General features: G+C 41.1%; 1 protein-coding gene across 11 annotated transcripts in view; it reads right to left on the reverse strand.

Moving 5' to 3' along the window:
• The window catches only part of mipol1 (mirror-image polydactyly 1), a 288,620-nt gene extending 277,779 nt beyond the window's left edge, over positions 1–10,841 (reverse strand). For 3 of the 11 annotated variants that reach the window (XM_067991456.1, XM_067991459.1, XM_067991460.1), the window contains exons 1-2: positions 10,592–10,804; positions 519–610 (exon numbers count right to left, since the gene is read on the reverse strand). The gene's annotated coding sequence lies outside the window, so the exon portion shown is untranslated. Of the gene's footprint in view, positions 1–518; positions 611–10,591 lie in introns of those variants that run through there. The other 8 variants (XM_067991465.1, XM_067991464.1, XM_067991457.1 and 5 more) reach the window with 6 other exon arrangements.
• Positions 10,842–24,589: the final 13,748 nt, after the last annotated feature.

Raw genomic sequence — 24,589 nt, forward strand, 5'->3', positions numbered from 1 at the left:
AGTACTAATGACAGGTCTCTAGCCAACCTGTCCTTTCTCTTTCAGATGTGAGCAGCATTTCCAGAATTATTCATTTTTATTTCAAAGTGAAGGTATTAGAGCACCAACAAAATATACACATTGTGGTGCCCACTTACAAAGATGACTTCTTTGATAAACATAGCACTGCCATTTCCCACTGTCGTCAATATTTCCAAGGGTTTTAGTACTAGTCAGAAATTCTCTCCCCACTAGTGCTTCTATATGTTAGGATCCAGTTGCCAAATAAGTTATGACAAACTTTACAGTCTTGTAAAAATGTCACAGAAGACTACCAGGCCTACCAAAGAGAACTAACTAAAAAAGAAATGAATGGAGGAAAGTTATGATGACTATCAACTACTGGTGAAAAAGAATTAAGGTTTTATGAGGCAACAGTAAACACAGAGCTAAACAATGCCACACTCATTAAATGACAGTCCCCCAGTGTAACAACAGGACTGGTAGAGTATCGATGAATTAACATATTATACACTTACTTTTGCATATATCAACTAGTGTGCTTTTGAGCTGCTCATTTTGTTTCTGAACAACTAGTTTAAGTTCCAGTTCATTTTCCAAAGCAGCATCTCTGTGGGGAATAAGAGAGCGTTTAGTTCTGGCTTCAAGATATTGTATCAGAGTTCCTAAAAATGAAGATATGCTACAATGTTAATCACTAAACAAAAAGTGTGTTTATATTGTAATTAATTATAAAACACAAGACAATGATTTTATTTTATAAAAGAAATCTGCCCTGTGTCAGATGATTATAAATCAAAATGTTTGTTATCTTATATCTCTCTGATATAGGCATCGAAGAGATTTGCTTCAATCTGATTAGGTTTTGTAATATCCATTTACCTTAACTAATGCTGATCTCTTTGGAAGGACCAACAGTAACAGTGGGAATCAACACCTCTAGGTATGAGGATGCAGCAACCAAAACCAATGTGGACACTCCTTTCCCTCCTCCCACCGCCCCCCGATCTCAGTTGCTACTAACAATGGAGTGTTAGTAATGGGAATATGGGTGCAGAACCTTTAGTTATTGCAATCATCTACTCAAATCGTTTCTCCACCGCATCCCCCCCCAAAAAATTTAAGAAACAGGAGATCCATCCACTAAATTCTGTTCAAGTAAATGGTGTATCGATATGTTAGTTTTGAATGATGAACAGCCATAACACATGACCTAAAAATGAAAGGGTGACATTTTCATGCCATATTCAAGGTCCAAAACCTTGTCTCCAGTTATCACTGCTCTGATTCACACTTTTGAAGCTGAACATTGTGCACTACTAAACTCAACCACCTCAGGCAAAGAATGTTAGTAAAGTGAATAGAATATGACCTGGGGGGGTCCAGTGGTGAAAAAAAAAATCAATTCATAGAATCATAGAAAGGTTACAGCATGGGAGGCAGCCATTCAGCCCATCGAGTCCTCGCCGGCTCTATGCAAGAGCAATCCAGCTAGTCCCACTCCTCCGCCCTTTCCCCGTAGCCCTGCAATTTTATTCCTTTCAAGTACTTATCCAGGTCCCCTTTGAAGGCCATGATTGAATCTGCCTCCACCACCCCCTCGGGCAGTGCATTCTAGAGCCTAACCACATGCTTTGTAAAAAAAAGTTTTTCCTCATGTCACCTTTGGTTCTTTTGCCAATCACCTTAAATCTATGTCCTCTGGTTCTTGACCCTTCTGCCAATGGGATCAGTTTCTATCTAGCTCCTTCATGATTTTGAATACCTCTATCAAATCGCCCCGCAACCGTCTCTGTTCCAAGGAGAACAACCCCAGCTTCTCCAGTCTATGTAACTCAAGTCCCTCAGCCCTGGAATCATGCTAGTAAATCTCTTCTGCACCCTAAGGCCTTCACATCCTTCCTGAACTGGACACAATACTCCAGTTGTGGCTGAACCAGTGTTTTATAAAGGATATTCATGACTTCCATACTTTTGTACTTTATTTATAAATACCAGGATCACATGCTTTTTTAACTGCTTTCTCAAACTGCCCTGCCACCTTCAACGATTTGTGCACTTATACCCCCAGATTTCTGTTCCTGTACCCCTTTTACAGTTGTGCCCTCTAGTTTATAATGCCTCTCCTCGTTCTTCCTACCAAAATGTATCACTTTGCATTTTTCTGCGATAAATTTCATCTGCCACGTGTTTGCCCATGCCACCAGCCTATCAATGTCCTCTTGAAGTCTATCACTATCCACCTCACTGTTTACTACCTTTCAAAGTTTTGTGCCATCTGCAAATTTTGAAATTGTGCCCTGTACATCCAAGTCATTTAAAATATATCAAGAAAAGCAGTCATGAACTGAACACTAGCAAAGGGAAATGTAGCGCCTGTCCTTTGTCAAACTAATTAACATCTAGCAATCATAGTTAGACACATGCCTGTCCAGTTGATTGACAGTTTGGAAAGTATCTGTGTGACAGTTAATCCTCTTGATTTGGTCACTTGGGTCTAAGTCCCATATGTGGGCTTGTCTTAAATTGTTAAGAATAAAAACTGGAAGCTTAAGAAATGCTTAGAGTTTAATCAAAGGGAAGTAAAACTTGTAAAAGTGCATCACATCTATTAATAAAAAGCTTAAGCTGCTGAACCCAGAGAGTAAAGTAACGGATTCACTACAGAGATAACGTACATACGAGGGTAGTTATACTGGAAGAAGACACAACTGGAGAAAGGTGACAATAATTATGACCGGTGAGAACGAACACAGATGCGACTCACAAAGGGCATCCCCAGCTGAAGGCTGGGCATTCCAGAGGAAGACAATACAACAGAAGTCAGCCTACTAAAAGGAAGAGGAGGTTATATATTCCTATTTCAGAACAGCAGAATGCTGAAACCTGTCAGTAGCAACTTGCATACAAGCTGTAAACTTAACCTTGCTAAGGTGTACTACATTCTTGAACATACATTCCTGTAATACTATCAGTAAGCAAAAACCCAACTTAAGAATCAAGTACTTACTGTAATTTTCAATGCTTAACTTTATGGTGGTATTAGTTGTATTAATATTGTTTAAATAAAGTGTTAGCTTTTGCATCTCTGTCTATAATGATTGGCAAGTAGGAGTATTGCACTGTGATCTGCGATCTGCAATCCAGCTGTGGTTGGTTTGGACTTGTGTACCTATTAATATAATTTGAACTGGGTTATTAAGAAAATATAGGTTTGGAAGATATTTAGGGGAACCAGGCTCAAAAGGGTTAAATAGTCAAACCTTCAGCTGAAATTGCTGCGTCACCAAATAGACTGCTTTTGAATTAACTTACTACAGCTACAGGATGCCTATCTCCATGAGCATCCTGTCATTGCAAACTAAGGGAGGCACCAAGGAAGTATCTCCATTCCTTCAGACACAATGGAATGATGAAGCTAGCTAGAACTCCCGTTTTCTTCAAGGCCTATAGGGTGACTCATCAACTGCAGGGACTGAGAAATATTGTGCTAAGGATAAGGAGAGATAAGGGTGGCTACAAGGCACTGCCTCTTCTGGAAAACTGCATATTGTCCACGTGATTGGGGAAAATACCCAATTGGATGTATTTTGCTGCAGTTCTGTTCTTTTGGGGGATAACTGGAGGGGTCTCAGGCTTCGTTAGTGCAAGAAGCAAGAGGAGCGAGGAGCGGACACACTTTCTACCCAGAATGGAACGGGTAATATAATCCTTGTTCTGTACTAACCTGAGGAAGGAGGAAGCCTCCGAAAGCTTGTGGATTTTAAAATAAAATTGTTGGACTATAACTTGGTGTTGTAAAATTGTTTACAATTGTCAACCCCAGTCCATCACCGGCATCTCCACATCACAACAACTGATTAGACACTAAAGTATCACCATATGCAATTGGAGTCAAGTCAAATCATCCTGACAGTTATGCAAGATAGTTCAAAGGCAAGCTAGTCTCACATCGAATAAACGTTAGACAAGAATGGTAAATCTCTAATCACGACTCAAATATATAAAAAAAGAGTAGGAAGTCGGGGTGGGGGGGGTGGGGGAGAAACGACCAGTCTAATGCCTTTGGCCAATATTCCTTTCATTTTTTTAAACAAATTTACAGTTTATTCCAATCTTAGTGAAAGTCAACAGGAATGTCGATTTATATGTGCCCCACACAGCTCAATTGTATGCACACCTAACAGACAGAAAAAAAACTTAACTTTTTTCTTAAATCATTCATCGGAGTGTGGGTGTCACTGGCATTTATTGCCCATCCCTAGTTGCTGAGAAGATAGTGATTGGCCGCCTTCTTCAACCACTGCAGACCATGTGGTGGAGGTACTCCCACAATGCTGTGAGGTAGGGAATTGCAAGATTTTGACCCAGTGACAATGAAAGAACGATGTGTGTCCAATCAGGGTGGTGTGTGACCTGAAGGGGAAATTGGAGGTGATGGTGTTCCCATGCACCTGATGCCATTGTTCTTCTAGGTGGTGAAGGTTGCAAGTTTGGGAGGTGCTGCCAACGAAGCCTTATATAAAGTAATGCAAAGATCAATTACAGTGTCCAATACTATACTTCATTCTACACCTCACATAAGTCTTGTGCTCCTTCAGTTTCAAAAATAGATTGCAATTTGAGATCTCAGCATGAAGGATTAAGTGACATTGGTCTTTCAGTATTACCTCCCCAAAAAAGACTTGTTTGGAACTAGCCAAGCTCTGCAGAGAGTTATGACAATCGTCATGTCTAAATGTGGAAAGGACCATGTAAATGGTGACTGAAGACGTTTTCCTCAGTCTAGACCGTAAGTAGAACACTGTTGCTGATGACAGGAGAAGAACAACTGAAGAATGAACTCAAAGAGGCTTTATTTACAGGACAGACTAGGCAAAACCATGAGTCACCGGCAGAATTTTATCTAAAAGACCTTCCACTGTATCCCCCCTTAATATGTTAGGGCAAACAAGTAAAAAAGGAATGAGGCGTACCTTTCATACAATTCTTTGAGGTATTCATCCAGAATGTGACTAATTTAAAAACACTAATGCACATGTATGTATGTATGTATGTATGTATGTATGAAGTCTTGCTAAATCAAGCATTCCAGCACGAGGGACAAGTTTACTTATCTGGATGGTGTTGGGCTTTGAAGCCTGACATGGTTTATTTTCCAGCAGAGTTTCTTTCTGATTTAACATGTAAAACACATCAAATATTGATCTAGTCATATCTATGAGCAGACCATGAATGTTCTAAATCTTAGCTTTCAATTAGCTAAAAAAAACTTTTAAAAATCAGTTTTCTGCCTATAAAAAAATTCACCTCAGCATTTTGATCTTTTTATTACAAACCGTATTTAAACCCAAGTAGTAAGCAAGAAGTACAAAGTTGTCATGACTCAGGCATCAGGCTTGATTATTGTGATGTGTTGACTTTTGCAATATTAAATGGAGCAATTCTGGGATGCACATAAGCCATCCCTCTAACAACCAAATCCACCTGTCTGCCTTTCTGGAAATTTGTTCATCCTATTCCTAAGGTGATCCCTCTTACCTTCAACTACAGCCCTATTGTTTTTACACCTGTATTTTCTAAAATTAAAGATACTGTATTCACTCTGGTGACCGTTGTCTGTATTATGCATTGCAACCTCTACTCTTGAACACTTAGGTGACTAACTTGTGTTGGACAATTCTGAAGCATTTGACAGGATGTCACTGAGCACTGATACCTACTAATGCTCACTTCACAGCTAGCTAATTTCCTTTGAAACTGCTCTACTTGTGCTGCAGTTGACGACATCCTCTGATTAACAGGCACTTGATTTCCAACTTGGCTGGACAGCAGTAGCAATCAGCCAGAACTTTTTCTGGTTCAACAACGGCAAAGCAAAACCCAGTCAGTTCAGCTCCCACCAGAGGCTATGTATCTCAGGCACCGATTTCTCCCTTTCCGGCTACTTGCTCAAGCTGAACCTGATGATGCATAGCTTAAATATCCTGCTCACATCTAGTCCATCATCAAGGTTGACTACTTCCACCTTTGCAACATCTATACCTCAACCCTCAATGCAGCTGAAACTCTCTTCAATGCCTAAGTCTTCTCTAAGCTTGATTTCTCCTATACTTTCCTCGCCAGGCTCCTGAACTCTACTTACATAAACTCCAACTCATCTAGAACTTTGCTATTCATATACTATTCCACACCCTATCATCCCCATTCTTGCCCTTACCACTGGTCTTCCATTCCCAGCACAATGACTTCAAAATCTGCTTTTCAAATCCCTGCATAGTCTTACTCCTACCACCTATTCCATCTTCTTCAACCCTAAGTCAAGTCTATCGTGTATCCTGCCACCCTCTTCTAGAATTTGCACATCAGCCATCCTTGTGCATCACTGATTGAGATGGCCAAGTTAATGCTAAATTATAGTTTTACTACTAAGTCACATTAAGAAATGGGTGAACACTACCCAAACTCATTTCACTCACCATAATTACAACTAGATAGAGATGACAGTTTCCTCCTGCCCAGATTAACGGATTGAAACTGTCAGCCTTGGCTCAGTGGTGGCACTCACTTCAAGAGTCCGAAGGTCACAGGTTCAAGTCCAGAGACTTGAGCACATCACCTAGGCTGACATTTCAGTGCAATATTGAGGGAGTGCTGCTCTATCGGAGGTGCCATTTCTGGATGAGATGTTAAACAAGGCCCCATCTGCCCTCTCATTAGGGCATAAAAGATCCCATAGATCTCAAATAGGAGTTCTCCTGGTATTTTGGTCAACATTTATCCGTCAACCAACACAAATTATCTGATCATTTACTTCACTGCTGTTTGTGGGACCTTACTCTGCGCAAACTGGTTGCCACATTTGCCTACATTACAACAGTGAATACACTTCAAAAGTACTTCATTGCCTGTGAAGCACATTGGGATGTCCGGAAGTAAATTATAAAAATGCAGTTTCTTTCTTTACAATTGGTGGTGGAACCTTCAACCATCACATTCCTGCACTGGAATTCTCTTGCTAAACCCCTTTGCCTGGCTACTTCTCTCCCTACGTTCAACAGCCTCTAAAATGTTCCTCTTCAACCATGATTTCAACCACCTCCCTTAATTCCTTCCATCCTCTGACTTGGTTTCCCCCAACTCTCTTCATAAAATGTCTTGGGGTCTTATGTTATAAGCAAGGTGTTATAGAAGTACAAGATATTGTTAGAGTGCCCTGAACAAAAAGTATTCCCCTTGAGTTTGTCACCTTTAAGAAAAGCAGCACCATAACCTTTACTACATCAGCCATCTTTGTGCTTCACTGGACAAGACTGCCAAGTTAATACCGAAATGTAGATTTACTATTAAGTCACACTAAGAAATGGGTGAACACTGCCCAAACTCATTTCAGTCAGCATAATTACAATTAGATAGAGATGACACTTTCAATAGATGCTAGCTAGAAGAAAACTTCTCTTAAAGTAGATAAGTCACCCGGTGCAGATAGGATGCATCCTAGGTTGCTGATAGAAGTAAGGGTGAAAGTTGCAGAGGCACTGGCCAGGAAAGATGTGAAGGCCTTCGACAGTGCACAGAGATTAACTAGAATGATTCCAGGGACAAGAGGCTTTAGTTACGTGGATAGACTGGAGAAGCTGGGATTGTTCTCCTTGGAGCGGAGAAGGTTAAGAGATTTGATAGAGGTATTCAAAATCATGAAGAGTCTAGATAGAGAGAAACTGTTCTCATTGGCAGAAGGGTCAAGAACCAGAGGACCAGATAGATAGGAGAGAATCAGTGGATGTGGCGCATTTGGATTTTCAGAAGGCTTTTGATAAGGTCCCACACAAGAGGTTAGTGAGCAAAATTAAAGCACATGGGATTGGGGGAATATACTGACATAGATTGAGAATTGGTTGACAGACAGGAAACAGAGAGTAGGAATAAACGGGTCTTTTTCCAGGTGGCAGGCTGTGACTAGTGGGGTACCACAGGGATCAGTGCTTGGGCCCCAGCTATTCACAATATATATCAATGATTTGGGTGAGGGAACTAGATGTAACATTTCCAAGTTTGCAGATGACGCAAAGCTGGGGTGGAATGTGAGCTGTGAGGAGGATGCAAAGAGGCTCCAATGTGATTTAGACAAGTTGGGTGAGTGGGCAAGAACATGGCAGATGCAGTATAACGTGGATAAATGTGAGGTTATCCACTTCAGAAGGAAAAACAGAAAGGCAGATTATCTGAATGGTGATAGATTGGGAAAAGGGGGGGTGCAACGAGACCTGGGTGTCCTTGTACACCAGTCGCTGAAAGCGAGCATTGAGGTGCAGCAAGCAGTTAGGAAGGCGAATGGTATGTTAGCCTTCATTGCAAGAGGATTTGAGTACAGGAGCAGGGATGTCTTATTGCAGTTATACAGGGCCTTGGTGAGACCACATCTGGAGTAATGTGTGCAGTTTTGGTCTCCTTATCTGAGGAAGGATGTCCTTGCCATGGAGGGAGTGCAATGAAGGTTTACCAGACTGATTCCTGGGATGGCAGGACTGACGTATGAGGAGAGATTGGGTGGACTAGGCCTATATTCACTAGAGTTTAGAAGAATGAGAGGTGATCTCATCAAAACATATAAAATTCTAACAGGACTAGACAGACTGGATGCAGGAAGGATGTTCCCAATGGCTGGGGAGTCCAAAACCAGGGGTCACAATCTCAGGATACGGGGTATGCCATTTAGAACTGAGATGAGGAGACATTTCTTCACTCAGGATGATGAACCTGTGGAATTCTCTACCACAGAAGGCAATGGAGGCCAAGTCATTAGATGCATTCAAGGAGGAGATAGATATATTTCTTAATGCTAAAGGGATCAAGGGATATGGGGAAAAAGCAGGAACAGGGTACTGAGTTAGACGATCAGCCATGATCATTTTGAATGGCGGAGCAGGCCCGAAGGGCCGAATGGCCTACTCTTGCTCCTATTTTCTATGTTTCTATGACATAAATTTAAGGTAACTGACAAAAGGACCAAAGGTGACATGAGGAAAAACTTTTTTTTAAATATATGAAAACAGTGAGTGGTTAGGATCTGGAATGCACTGCCCGAGGGGGTGGTGGAAGCAAATTCAATCATGGCCTTCAAAAGGGAACTGGATAAGTACTTCAAAGGAAAAAAAAAGGCAGGGCTAAGACGCTAGGGATTAGCTGGACTGCTCTTGCATAGAGCTGGCGCGGAGTCGATGGGTCAAATGGCATCCCTCGGTGCTGTAACCTATGATTCAGTAACTCAAACTGGGATGGAGTTGAACCCAGGTCTCAGAGGTAAAAGGACAGTGTCTTAACCAATTGATTTTCTCCTTTCAGTGACTCCTCCATGAATGCAAGGTTGTGTTGTTGTTTTGGGGAGGGGGGGGGGAAAAGAGAAAGAAAAAAGAGAAAACGATGACTGTAAATTGTGCCAGTCAGCCGACTGATTTGTCCCCACACACCAATATTGTGGGTAAAGTTTTTATGCATTGCTTTTTTTGTTAATGTATCTAAGGCACTGATCCATTTTGATCAAACAAATAGTATTTCCAATACTCACATTTTATTCCAAAATTACTCAAATATTGATGTAAATTCTCTACAGCAGTGTTCATGCAACTAGAAAAATCAGTGGATTATTTTAATTTTTAATGCCTTAGTGAGAAGGTTTTATGAAAACATTATATAATTCTATAATGGAATCCTTATCAATTTAAGAGTTAAATAATCAATATAGTTTATTAAGTACTAAAGTGTTTTGCAACTGCCACATCATTTGATGCTTCATACAAATATTTAGTTTTCAACCAAAGCAATCATAGGTACATACGCAATGGAATTCCATTACCATCCCCATGAATGTACCTTCAAAAATCTTTAAACAATAATATCCATAACATAACAAATTCAATGAATGTAATGGCACACCAAACATTGCTTTAACTGCTATCTAAAGATTGTTTAAAATAAATCAAACAGTCCATAATCGATAGTAAACCATCCATGATCCTATCAGCACAAGGTACATTAAGCTACTGTATAATGCAACAGTATCGCACAAATGGCTGTTTATTTCCAGTCTCTGCACTCGAGCGCACAAATCAGTCCAGAACAAAGTCCGTGGAGTCGTTCAGCAATATTATCCTTAATACACAACCTACACCACTATATTCTTTGCTAAGTATTTAACAATCTATGGATGAAATAGATTAGATTAGTCGTGCTTCGTTCACCCCATCCCCAATAAATTAATTTACAATATATTTGTTTCAACACTAGAAAATTATACCTGCTGTCGCTGTAAACTATGCCTAACATATTACTGTAGTTATGGATCTCTGGTGTTACTTGAAGTTATGGTTTCCTTTAATATTTATGTAACAAGTGACACTTCATGTATTTAATTTCCAACTTCTTTGAAGGATTAATGTCTGGCTCCATGTTACAGGCAGTGGCGTAACCAGTTACCATCATCCGATGGCCACAACACAAAACTCTTCCCTCTCCCTGCCCCCTCCTTGTGTATGTATATAATTAGACTATTGAAACTAGCGTCACAAACCCCCGGAGTTCGCTCGCTTACTTTTCGCAGACTTGAAGCTTTAAGGTCGAAACCTTATACCTGGCCCTGTGAACTGCAGCTGGTTACCGCTCATCACTCCGACAACGAACCGGCTCGAGCTGCTTGAGCCCAACGGGCAAGATCCCAACCGACCTGCATTCGAATGCAGCTCGAGACACACCGCGCAGCGCTTCCGGGTCACGGGGTACCGTCACCTGCCGCCTCGCCTCTCTGAAAAAGTAACTCAGCAATTCCAAGGCGGTGAGCTCTTTTCGCTCGTTCTCACAGTCGGGATTGTGAATCGAGACCGTTCATATGGAGTAATCGAAATATATGGGAGTTCTGCCGATATTATTATTGCCTTTCCATCGGTCCCCACCTCCATGATGGTAACTCGGATTTAATTTCTAACAGAAAACTACGCATATCGTCACCTACAACTCCCGCAAATTCTAATCTCATGACATCCTCCAACAAAAAAAAACTCCCGCAAACTAGCGGAGACAAACTGTGGATTAAATAGTGCAGGCAGGAAGTGCAAGAAACACAACAGGTCAATCAATATCTGTAACGAGGAAAAGACGGGTTAACCTTTCGCCAGTGTCCTTCTTAAGCATTTTCTATGTTTGTTTCAGATTTGCAGTTCCCCCCGAATAGCACAGGTAGGGTAGTTACAGAGCTGACTGTGATATACCAAGCCAGAAAATGAGTCAGACAAACCACGAAGTTCTACAGGATGGTTATTGGGTTGAAGCAGCTTTTCTTCTGACATCGTAATCGTGCAAATTCGTAATTGTACAAACTCGTAATTGTAATTTCAACAACATATTAGGCATTGGTTGGACATATTGAGAGTCAAGCCCACTGAGACTTTGAGGTCTCATTTAACTTCATTCTTAACTATTCCAGCAATATTCATGGAGTACGTGTATGGTCCATTTTTTCTTCTGATGTGTAGTACTTCACACTTGTCTGCATTAAATTTCATGGCATTATTTTATCCACTTACATATTTTCTCCAATTTGCTTTAAGTTCACTATCTCTCTAGTTTAACATTATCTGTAAGTTTGACCAGTTTATATTGGGTTTCTGAATCTGAGTTAGTGATAGAAATTAGAAACAGTGGGGCTGGAATGCATCCTGGACGAGGATAATAAAGTTTTAATTTGAACACTTGGTTTTGGTTTTTTTGGGGTTTTAGTTGTTAAGCACACCCCACACCCCCCCCCCCCCTTATAAAAGGGGGGCCTAATTTGGAATGAAAAAAAAATTAGAAACAGTTGTGGTTTCATTACCAATTCTTTTTGCACTCAGTAACCCCACCCCGTAACTCCTCAAACAAGTATACATTTTTTTTGCCATTCAACCAATTTCTTGTCCAGACTGAATAGCCACGTTTTTTTAATGGTGTAGCTGGCAGGGTAGATAAGCTTTCCGTGACCGGTGGGCACCACAGGGACTGGAGTGCATCCTGGACTGATACAATAAAATTTTAATTTGAGCACTTATTTTGGGTTTATTGGTTTTCTGCACACAAAAAAAAGCAGGGGTAGATAAGGGAGAACGAGTGGATGTAGTATATTTGGATTTTCAAAAGGCGTTTGATAAGGTGCCACATGAGGTTGTTACACAAGATTAGGGTTCATGGGATTGGGGGTAATTTATTAGCATAGATTGGTTAATTGCCAGAAAACAGAGAGTAGGAATAAATGGGTCATTTTCGGGTTGGCATGTTGTAACTAGTGGGGTGCTGTAAGGATGAGTATTTGGGCCTCAGTTGTTTATTTAAAATGAGGGCTGTGAGTATAATGTATCCATATTTGCTGGTGATGCAAAGCTAGATGGGATAGTAAGCTGTGAGGAGCATACACAGAGTCTGCAAAGGGATATAGACAGGTTAAGTGAGTGGACAAGAAGGTGGTAGATGGAGTGTAATGTGAGGAAATGTGAAATTATCCACTTTGGTAGGAAGAATAGAAAAGCAGAATATTTTTTAAAAGGTGCGAGACTAAGAACTGTTGGTATTCAGAGGGATTTGGGTGTCCTTGTACATGAATCACAGAATGTTAACATGCAGGTACAGCAAGCAATTAGGAAGGCAAATGGTATGTTAGTCTTTATTGCAAGGGGATTGGAGTATAAGAGTAAGCAGGTCTTGATGTAGTTATATGGAGCTCTGGTGAGACTACACCTGGAGTACTGTGTTCAGTTTTGGTCTCCTTATCTAAGGAAGGATATACTTGCCTTAGAGGGGGTGCAATTAAGGTTCACTAGATTGATTCTTGGGATGAGAGGGTTGTGCTATGAGAAGAGATTGAGTAGAAAGGGCTTCTTTTTTCTGGTGTTTTGAAGAATGAGAGGTGACCTCATTGAAATGTATAAAATTCTTAGCATCTACCCTGTCAAGCCCTCTGAGAGTTTGTTTCCCCTGGCTGGAGGGTCTAGAACTAGGGGTCATAGCATCAAGATAAGAGGTCGGCTATTTCGGAAGGAGATGAGGAAAAATTTCTTCCCTCAGAGGGCTGTGAATCTTTGGAATTCTCTACCATAGAGGGCTTTGGATGCTCAGTCATTGAGTATATTCAAGACTGAGATCAATTGATTTTTGGACACTAAGGAAATCAAGGGATATGGGGATGGAGTGGGAAAGTGGAGTTGAGGTAAATGATCAACCATGATCTGATTGAATGACAGAGCAAGCTTGAGGGGCTGTATAACATACTCTTGCTCCTGTTTCTTATGTTCTTATGAGCTTAACTAAAAACCTTTTAAAATGCCTTCTAGAAGTCCAGGTACAACACGCAAGTCTAGTCAGGTAGGATCTTTACCTTATAAATCCATGTTTGTTCACTAAGTTATTATTGTACAGATAATCTTAAGGTTTGTAGCTTATAAAATTTTGAATTTGAGCTGTTGGGCAATAGGCAGCCAATGGAAGTTGGTTGTGTGATGGACAAGCAGGACAGAATGCTGGTGGCAGAATTTTAGACAAGTTGCAGTTTATGACGGGTGGAACTTGGAAGGCCAGCAAGGAAAGCATTGGAGTTGTTAAACCTGGAGCAGATGAAGACGTGAAGAAGGATCACGAGCACTAGGAGTGATGAAAGGTTGAGTGAGTGATTGCTCTTCCTTTACCAGAGGTGAGGACCTCCAGCTTATCAGACAAACAAAGATTTTTCTCTTTACAAATATGCAGTTGCTATGCACTCCATTGCATGAAGTATCCCATGCACGAAAAGATCTTTGGCCTCTCAGCAGTCTTAAAGTTGCTGCTTATGGAACAATGCTTCATGCTACACTTATTCTGCTTCCCATGAGGTGAGGCTAGAGCTCAATCCAGCATCCTTAAAAATTGGGATAACTGGCATTCGCAGATCCCCATCCCAATCAACATTGTATTGTGCGATGTGCATTTTACTTAATTTAAAAGGTGCTGGGGTCTCAGGAATGAGTAATATCCCAAGATCATACGTGAAATAATAAAAACTGGTTGATATCTTGAGGATAAAATGAAAAAATGAAAATATTGGAAATACACAGGTGGTCAGTCAGCATTTGTAAAAAAAAAAGTTAATGTTTCTTAATCAAAAAAAACAACCAATCATAGACACTTTATTATCTCAAAAATTCTCATTCACAAAAATTCATATCCCTTAGCCATGTCAGTACCCCACCCACTCAACTAAGGGCCACTAAAAATAACAAACACAAATAAAATTCAACAATTCTGGAAAACAACATCAAAAATAGACTCAACCCTTTTCCCAGTACACCAACTTTCATCCACACAGCCCTTCTCTTTCTCACTCTAGCCTCTGGCTTGTCTTCCAGTCTGATCCTAGAGCTTCAATTCCTGATTTGTGCCTTGGGTTGCAATGTTTTCTGCGCACACAACCAACTTCCATTGGCTGCCTATTGCCCAACAGCTCAAATTCAAAATTTTATAATATCCATGCACAGCTTTAGAATTCACTGCTGCTTTTTTTGCGTCTCAGTGGCATAAAATGCAATATCACGTCGTTTCCCTTCTGAGTAGATCTGGAGACCTGAACATCTATTTTTAAAACAAATACTGCAAAATTGGAACTTTAATACCCCTACCCTTCCCCACACACAGCAGTCAGGGATATTATTTGGATTTCAGCCACGTTGCTACTGAATTTGAGTTATTGTGTATCAAAGCAGGAAGGAGGTGTGTTGCTGTGGGCACTGTGCCTAGGGCAGTGAGGCTTATCCTTGGGGATTGGGTGAGGATCGTCTAGGCTCATCTGGATTTCCTTACATTAAAGACAGAATGTCATTGGTTCAAGCCCCACTCCAGGACATGAGTGCATAGTTTAGGCTGAGACTTTAACGTTGAACTGAGGGAATGCTGTATTGTCAGAGGGTATCATATTTTGGATGAGATGTTAAACCAAGGCCACATCTCTCTAGGTGAACAGAAAAGATCCCAAAGCACTATTCAAAGGACAGCAGGAGGTTCTCCAAGTGCCAACATTCAACCCTTGGCCAACATTCATCCCTCAACCAAAATCAGCAAAACATTTTCTGTTTGTGGACTCCTGTGTGCAAATTGGCTGGCACAGAAATCAACTATGACATACAATATATCGCAGTTCCTTCATTGTCGCTGGGTCAAAATCCTGGAACTCCCTACCGAACAGCACTGTCAGAGAACCTTTACCACACGGACTGCAGCGGTTCAAGAAGGTGGCTCACCACCACCTTCTCAAGGGCGATTAGGGATGGGTAATAAATGCTGGCTTTGTCAGCGACGCCTGCATTCCATGAACGAATTTTTTAAAACTTGAAATGTAATATGTTGGCTGTGAAGCTATTTGGAATGTCTTGAAGGCATGAACAGCACTAGTGTTTCACATCGATACTTGAACTTCAGGTTGGATACAGTCCTTGGGGAACATAGGAACAGGAGTAGGCCATTCAGCCCCTCGTGCCTGCTCCGCCATTTGATAAGATCATGGCTGATCTGTGATCTAACTCCATATACTTGCCTTTGGCCCATATCCCTTAATACCTATGGTTGCCAAAAAGCTATCTCAGATTTAAATTTAGCAATTGAGCTAGTATCAATTGCCGTTGCGGAAGAGAGTTCCAAACTTCTACCACCCTTTGTGTGTAGAAATGTTTTCTAATCTCACTCCTGAAAGGTCTGGTTCTAATTTTTAGACTATGCCCCCGACTCTTAGAATCCCCAATCAGCGGAAATAGTTTCTCTCTATCCACCCTATCCGTTCCCCTTAATATCTTATAAACTTCGATCAGATCACCCCTTAACCTTCAAAACTCTAGAGAATGCAACCCCAATTTGTGTAATCCCACCTCGTAACTTAACCCTTGAAGTCCGGGTATCATTCTAGTAAACCTACGCTGCACTCCCTCCAAGGCCAATATGTCCTTCCGAAGGTGCGGTGCTCAGAACTGCTCACAGTACTCCAGGTGCGGTCTAACCAGGGTTTTGTATAGCTGCAGCATAACTTCTGCCCCCTTGTACTCTAGTCCTCTCGATATAAAGGCCAGCATTCCATTTGCCTTCTTGATTATTTTCTGCACCTGTTCATGACACTTCAATGATCTATGTACCTGAACCCCTTAGTCCCTTTGGACATCCACGGTTTTTAACTTTTTACCATTTAGAAAGTATCCTGTTCTATCCTTTTTTGATCCAAAGTGGATGACCTCACATTTGTCTACATTGAATTCCATTTGCCACAGTTTTGCCCAGTCACCTAATCTATCAATATCACTTTGTAATTTTATGTTTTCATCTACACTGCTTACAATGCCACCAATCTTTGTCATCGGCTGTGCTAAGAAGTGGCAAAGGTCACAACAGTCTTGTCTGGCTTTAGTGACAATGAAGTGGAAATTAAAGATGGAATAATTAGATAGGATAACTATAGATAAGGAAATAATACTAAAAGAAAATTGGTGAAACCCCAAGTGAAAAAGGCACTGGGCCCTGATCACATGCACCTTAGAATACTGAGGGAATTCAAAGAGCAAAGAGCAATCAGTCTAACAGCAGTGGGTAAGCTTCCAGAGGCCGTAATAATAATATAGGATAAAATTAATACTCACATAGAACGGCATCTTAATTAAGGACGGCCTGCATAGATTTGTAAAACACAAGTCATTTCTGACAAATTTAATAGAGTTCTTTGAGGAAGTAGTAGAGTATATTGATAAAAGAAATGCAGTAGATATTATCTATATGGATTTTCAAAATTAAGGCACGTGATATTAAAAGGAATGTGGCGGCATGGATAAAAATTTGGTTAAAGAACAGAAAACAGAGCAAGTGGTTACTGGATGACTTTTGGACTGGAGATATGTAAACAGTCGTATCCCCTAGGGATCAATGTTCATTCTGGACTTGGGCATAGGAGCCCAGTATCAAAGTTTATATCAACACAATTGTAAACAATTTTACAACACCAAGTTATAGTCCAGCAATTTTATTTTAAATTCACAAGCTTTCGGAGGCTTCCTCCTTCGTTCACCTGAGGAAGGAGGAAGCCTCCGAAAGCTTGTGAATTTAAAATAAAATTGCTGGACTATAACTTGGTGTTGTAAAATTGTTTACAATTGTCAACCCCAGTCCATCACCGGCATCTCCACATCATGTATATCAACACAAACATTTCTGAGCATTTCAGACACTCAGCTGACCAAAAAAAAAAACATTCTTCCCCTGGTCTCAGGCCACCAGTCTATTCCTCCATGTACCTTTTCTGAGTTTCACTGACCTATGTAGAACCCTCTTTGCTCTCGTGCCTGGAGTCCTGCGCAAAGTCTATTTTTTAAAAAGCAGTAAATTTAAAATTTGACTTCAAGATTTTTTAAAAACAGATTTCAATATTTCAGTTTTATTATTTGCTTACTAAAGTGACTGACATGGTTGATATTAATGGTCTAAAGTGATATGAGATGGAGTGAAAGTGTTACGTGTTATTCAGTAACAGTATAGGGGGTTCATTGTCTGCATGGGGCACGCTATCCAAGATTAGTTCATACCTAAGATCATGTCTAGGTTCATGGGAAGCTTGAATTTTTTTCTGTTGGGCGCAAGGAAAGGTTAGGCTGAATCGTACAGGCCGCAAACTGCAGACTAAGAGTCAAATATAAAGCCTCAGAATCTGAGCCCTGAATTGAGAGCACAGTAATTGGTCCTTGGTAACTACGTGAGAACCAATGACAGATGAGCACCATGGACATATGCCAGTCATGTACCAACTCAAAGTTTTATGTATATATAGATTTTGTTTAGGTGTTAACAATAGAAATACAATTTTAATTGTATGGCTGCATCTCTTGAGTAATGGTGGGATTTTTAGAATACATTTTAAATGCATCCATCAAGATAAATGTTTTGCACCTGCCACAAGTCTATAGGGTGGCAGGGAAATGATAATTTCATTGGGGTGCAAAACTTACTGAATAGCTAAACTCGAATCACAACCAGTGCAAAATATTCTGATTGGATTTTTTTTTAAACTGAACCATTCATCAATAAAAGACAAAAATTTCCTTTCAAAAAAAGATGAATCAGTCTTATCCTTTATTGCTGTTTTTTTCACATTCCTTTCAGTAGCCCTGGTGATTCCTTATACAATCCATTATATACTCCTAAAATTACCTTTGTAACATTATAAACAAAGAAAAATCTGAATAATTCTGAAAAATATTGGGCCAAATCTTGCTGCAGCAGGGCATCTGCTGTTAGGTTTTTCTCCTGCCCTTCAGCTCGAAAAATTTTTGAGCCGTAACTTGCTGGAAGTGCGAGCTGATAAAGGCATGGCGAGGGCAACGGGGCATCTGGGACCTCAGTGAACGGTGGGACCAACAGTGTTTCCCCTTGACCAATGTGTTTTAAGGATTGAGAAAGAAACTGTGGAACAAAGGAGAAGGAGGGTGAATTATCGTCAAATCAGGTACGGAAAGAAAGATTGGATTAAGAGAGAGAGAAAAAAGAGACAAAGGAAAAGTAAGAAAAAAAAATTAAAATTTGAAATTTTTAAAACCTCTAAGAATTTATTGCGGGCAGGAATGAGATGGAACCGTTTAAATTGTTCCCTTTCTGGACCAGACAGGTTGATTGACATTGCATAAACAATTATCACGTTGTTAAAAGGGTACTTATGCTCTTAATCACCAGCCCTAACTTTCTGTGGCGGGTTTGATGGGCAATTAATGTGCAAATTCAACAAATCCTTAAAAATAATGGGGAGGCTAAGGGTGAGTTGCCGTTTGTGTGAAGCAAACAGTGGATTGGTGTAAATCGACCAGCAAGTTCCAGAGATTCACAACTCACGGCGTATCTCTTAATCCCCTGAATTTGCTGGCCGACTTGTGCATTCATAACGGTGTGTGTTGCTAACACACAGTTATTTTTCCAGCAAGATTTGCCCCATTATTAATTTATCATCTTCAACATGTTTCAACACTTTACACCCTATGACATCGTAAGCAGATCTGGACCCACGTAGATCTGCCCTACGACATGCCTATATTTTTTTTAAGCCCATCCCTGATCCCAAAAATTGTGCTAAATAACTGGACTACAATTCCCAGTAGCTGCTATGCGCCTGGAATTCTGAAACCCCAATCATCTGCTTAACTTACTATTCTAGACTGCTGTAATGCAGTGCAGACACACATCAGTGGCTAGCCTCTGAATAAAGCACAATGGGAGCTGACAATAATAAAAGAAATGCTGGAGTAAACAGAGCCAGAGCTGAGGAAATGGTTAATGAAATGCTGCACCTCTGCATTCTGCATCCATTCCTGACTGGACCATCTGTCTCATCTATGTTTGACTTTGTCTGTAAACTGCATCAAGACTTGTGCAAAGTTCTTTTCCAGTTTTTATTTCACAGAAGAAGATTGTTGTGAGATTAACCCTTTATTAGAGCCGTTACAATTTTTGAATCAATCATGAGTACCCTGGCATCTTTTAAAATATTCAAGAACGTGATAGTTTATGGTTCTACTATCACAATAAAAATAGTTTCACATTGTTCCTTATATACAACTTCAGACATAATTCTAAGCTGAAGTAACTTTAAAGGTTTCCATTTTTTGTCTCAAGATGTAAAAGTTGAATTGATCAATTTACTAAATACCTGTAGTTCTAAGTAAGAAAAAGATAAAAAGTATTTTCAAGTCTTTCTTGAAAAATACCTTATTTCTTGAGTCTCCATGCATGTCCTTTCTTTCTCTTGCCTTTATTTCCATTGTTATGAAATAAAATATCCCAAACTAATTTTATTTGGTATTTTTATTTTCTTGAAATATTCTGCAGTTTTGCATTGCAGGGTTTTCTTTCAAATTTAATAATAGTGTCTTTATTTAATAAAAAATGCTAAATAATCAATAATCACAAATGTCCATAGTATTCTGCAATGTGTTTAGTTTGTTAGATAATAGGCAGTTTAACAAGATTGAAACTTAAATCAGCTTGCTCAAGACTGCTTACAGTTTTTCAAGCATTCATTAATATGATGTGTTATACAGTATAACATTCCTTTTCTAAACCAGCAGATCATCTGACTGACTGTAAGCAACGCTTCAAGAGACCCACTAGTCTATATTTAAATATCTGATATATTTAAATAGGATAGATATTCCAGTCATGCACAGACATGATCTATGCTTATTCCTATGCACAGGTTGGGTAGCAGTGATTCCTGCATTTTCATTATTTCCAGGATGCAACAATATGATCTGTAAAAAGAAACAATTTTAAATTATATTCTAATTTATCAAACAATAGTTAATAACAATAAGCAACAACTTCTGTACAAAAAATGAGAACATGTCCCTCTTTAATGAGGTCTTGACTTCATGAAAATGCTGTAATTGGCTTTTGAAAAATGCATTTCTGTGTTGCGAATACAGGGAATACTGTGTTTCATCAAGTATACTTTCAATAGTTTCCTACCTCTCTTTTTAGGTTTTAGCACTTTTCTGTAATCATGACTGATGACAGCTGCTCCCAAGTTTATACTAATTCTGCTCTTGCATCTTATTTTTTAAGAACCGGCTCAGGTGACTCACTTTTCCTCTTTGTGGAAAAGTGATTCACCTTGAGGGCAAAGATTAGGGGGAAAGATATGAGTTTAAGTATTCAAGATATTAATCATTATAGTCCAAAGGAATTGTAGATAAGCCTTGAAAGGACAGAGAAAGTAATTGCTGTATCAGGAATATATGTCAAAATAATAATTGGAAAATAACTTTTCAATACCATTTCCTTAATGGCTATTTTATTCCCTCCTTTGTTATGTGTTTCTAGGTAATTGGGTGTTTATGTAACTTTTCAAATCTGTTCTTGTTTTATTTATCCTTGAGATGTCAATGACACCGGCAAGGCAGCATTAATTGCCCATCCCTGATTTCCCTGATGGCAAAAGAGTCAACCACATAGTATGAGACTGGAGCCACATATAGGCCAGTCCAGATCAGGGTGTTAAGTCAATTTCCTGAAGGATATTAGTAAACCAGTTGGGTTTTTATGACACTTTGGCAACTAACATGGTCAATTTTTCTGGTGCCAGTCCACAATTACCAGATTTATTGAATTTGTTAATTACTACTGTTAGAGAACCCAGCTTGGAGCTGTTGTGTCTGTGCCAAGATTTAAGGTTCCAATTGCACCGTTTTAGTTTTACAGATTTTAACAGGGGAAATCGACACTCACAGGCAACTGTAGGAAATATAGGTTAAGGTATTTAGGGGAACGAGGCTCGAAATGGTGAATTAGTCAAAGCTTTAATTGAAAGGACTAACAGTTTGTTATTGCAAACTAAGGGAGGAACATAACGGTATCCCCCTCTGCTCCAGACATATTAGAATGCTGAAGCTAGCCATCTCCTGTCACCTTCAAGGCTAGAGGCAGATTTATCAACTGCAGGGACTGAGGAACATTGTGCTAGAGATAAGGAGCGATAAGGAGGGGGGAGGGGGAGGGGGGAGGGAGGAGGGAGGAGGGGGGTGGTGTTGGGGCCACAAGGCACTGTCGCTTCTGGATAAATACGTGTTGTCCATATGATTGGGTAAATTGAAGGGAGTATTTTGGAAAATACCTGATTGGATGTCCAGAGGCCTGGACGAATAATCCGGAGTCATGAGTTCAAATCCTGCCACGGCAGTTGGGGAATTTAAATTCAATTAATTAAATTAAATTAATTAAATTAAATCTGGAATAAAAAACTAATATCAGTAATGGTGGCCATGAAAGTGCCGGATTGTCGTAAAAACCGATCTGGTTCACTAATGTCCTTTAGGGGAGGAAACCTGCCGTCCTTACCCGATCTGGCCTATATGTGACTCCAGACCCACAGCAATGTGGTTGATTCTTAATTGCCCTCTGAAATGGCCTAGCAAGCCACTCAGTTGTAAAATCTCGCTTAAAAAAAGTCATAATAGGAATAAAACCGGACAGACCACCCGGCATCGGATCACTAGGCACCGGACAGGACAAAGGCAAACCAAGCCCAGTCGACCCTGCAAAGTCCTCCTCACTAACATCTGGGGACTTGTGCCAAAATTGGGAGAGGTGTCCCACAGACTAGTCAAGCAACAGCCTGACATAGCCATACTCACAGAATCATACCTTTCAGGCAACGTCCCAGACACTTCCATCACCATCCCTGGGTATGTCCTGTCCCACCGGCAGGACAGACTGACCAGAGGTGGCGGTACAGTGATGCACAGTCAGGAGGGAGTGGCCCTGGGAGTCCTCAACATTGACTCTGGACCCCATAAAATCTCATGGCATCAGGTCAAACATAGGCAAGGAAACCTCCTGCTGATTACCACCTACCGCCCTCCCTCAGCTGATGAATCAGTCCTCCTCCATGTTGAACACCACTTGGAGGAAGCACTGAGGGTAGCAAGGGCACAGGTGGGGGACTTCAGTGTCCATCACCAAGAGTGGCTCGGTAGCACCATTACTGGCCGATCTATCTCTGCCTCCTCTCGATATCCCCACCATCACAGAAGCCAGTCTTCAGCCAATTCGATTAACTCCACGCAATGTCAAGAAACGGCTGAGTGCACTGGATACAGCAAAGGCTATGGGCCCTGACAACATCCCGGCTGTAGTGCTGAAGACTTGTGCTCCAGAACTAGCTGCGCCTCTGGCCAAGCTGTTCCAGTACAGCTACAACACTGACATCTACCCGACAATGTGGAAAATTGCCCAGGTATGTCCTGTCCACAAAAAGCAGGACAAATCCAATCTGGCCAATTACCGCCCCATCAGTCTATTCTCAATCATCAGCAAAGTGATGGAAGGTGTCGTCGACAGTGCTATCAAGCGACACTTACTCACCAATAACCTGCTCACCGATGCTCAGTTTGGGTTCCGCCAGGACCACTTGGCTCCAGACCTCATTACAGCCTTGGTCCAAACATGGACAAAAGAGCTGAATTCCAGAGTTGAGGTGAGAGTGACTGCCCTTGACATCAAGGCAGCATTTGACCGAGTGTGGCACCAAGGAACCCTAGTAAAATTGAAGTCAATGGGAATCAGGGGGAAAACTCTCCAGTGGCTGGAGTCATACCTAGCACAAAGGAAGGTGGTAGTGGTTGTTGGAGGCCAATCATCTCAGCCCCAGGGCATTGCTGCAGGAGTTCCTCAGGGCAGTGACCTCCGCCCAACCATCTTCAGCTGCTTCATCAATGACCTTCCCTCCATCATAAGGTCAGAAATGGGGATGTTCGCTGATGATTGCACAGTGTTCAGTTCCATTCGCAACCCCTCAAATAATGAAGTAGTCCGAGCCCGCATGCAGCAAGACCCGGACAACATCCAGGCTTGGGCTGATAAGTGGCAAGTAACATTCACGCCAGACAAGTGCCAGGCAATGACCATCTCCAACAAGAGAGAGTCTAACCACCTCCCCTTGACATTCAACGGCATTACCATCGCCGAATCCTCCACCATCAATATCCTGGGGGGGTCACCATTGACCAGAAACTTAACTGGACCAGCCATATAAATACTGTGGCTGCAAGAGCAGGTCAGAGGCTGGGTATTCTGCGGCGAGTGACTCACTTCCTGACTCCCCAAAGCCTTTCCACCATCTACAAAGCACAAGTCAGGAGTGTGATGGAATACTCTCCACTTGCCTGGATGAGTGCAGCTCCAATAACACTCAAGAAGCTCGCCACCATCCAGGACAAAGCAGCCCGCTTGATTGGCACCCCATCCACCACCCTAAACATTCACTCCCTTCACCACCGGCGCACAGTGGATGCAGTGTGTACCATCCACAGGATGCACTGCAGCAACTCGCCAAGGCTTCTTCGACAGCACCTCCCAAACCCGCGACCTCTACCACCTAGAAGGACGAGAGCAGCAGGTACATGGGAACAACATCACCTGCACCTTCCCCTCCAAGTCGCACATCATCCTGACTTGGAAATATAGTCACTGGGTCAAAATCCTGGAACTCCCTACCTAACAGCACTGTGGGAGAACCTTCACCACATGGACTGCAGCGGTTCAAGAAGGCGGCTCACCACCACCTTCTCAAAGGGCAATTAGGGATGGGCAATAAATGCTGGCCTTGCCAGCGACACCCACATCCCATGAACGAATAAAAAAAAAATTTGCCGCAGTTCCATTTTTTTGGGGTTGTAACTGGGGAGTCTGAGCCTTTGTTAAGTATAGAGGACAGAAAAGAGAGTACCAGGCAGGTAAATGAGAACGAGAGTACGTGCATGAAGGAACAGGGAACGAGGCCACGGCTTCTACCCAAAGGACTACGGGGTAATATAATTCTCAATTGTGCTTTGTAAACTACTGCTTAAATACTGTAAGGTATTGATTCTTGCTTGTGCTAAATAAAGTTATATGACTATTAACCATTATGGTGTCAGTCTCGAGCATTGAAAAGAGAGTCAAAATTGACTACACAACACACATAATGACGCAAAGGCTACAGGAGACCACACGTTACAGTTGCTGAGTTCGGTTGCAATGTAATTTT

This window comes from Heptranchias perlo, chromosome 10 (genome assembly GCF_035084215.1).
Source record: "Heptranchias perlo isolate sHepPer1 chromosome 10, sHepPer1.hap1, whole genome shotgun sequence".
Classification (NCBI taxonomy): domain Eukaryota; kingdom Metazoa; phylum Chordata; class Chondrichthyes; order Hexanchiformes; family Hexanchidae; genus Heptranchias; species Heptranchias perlo.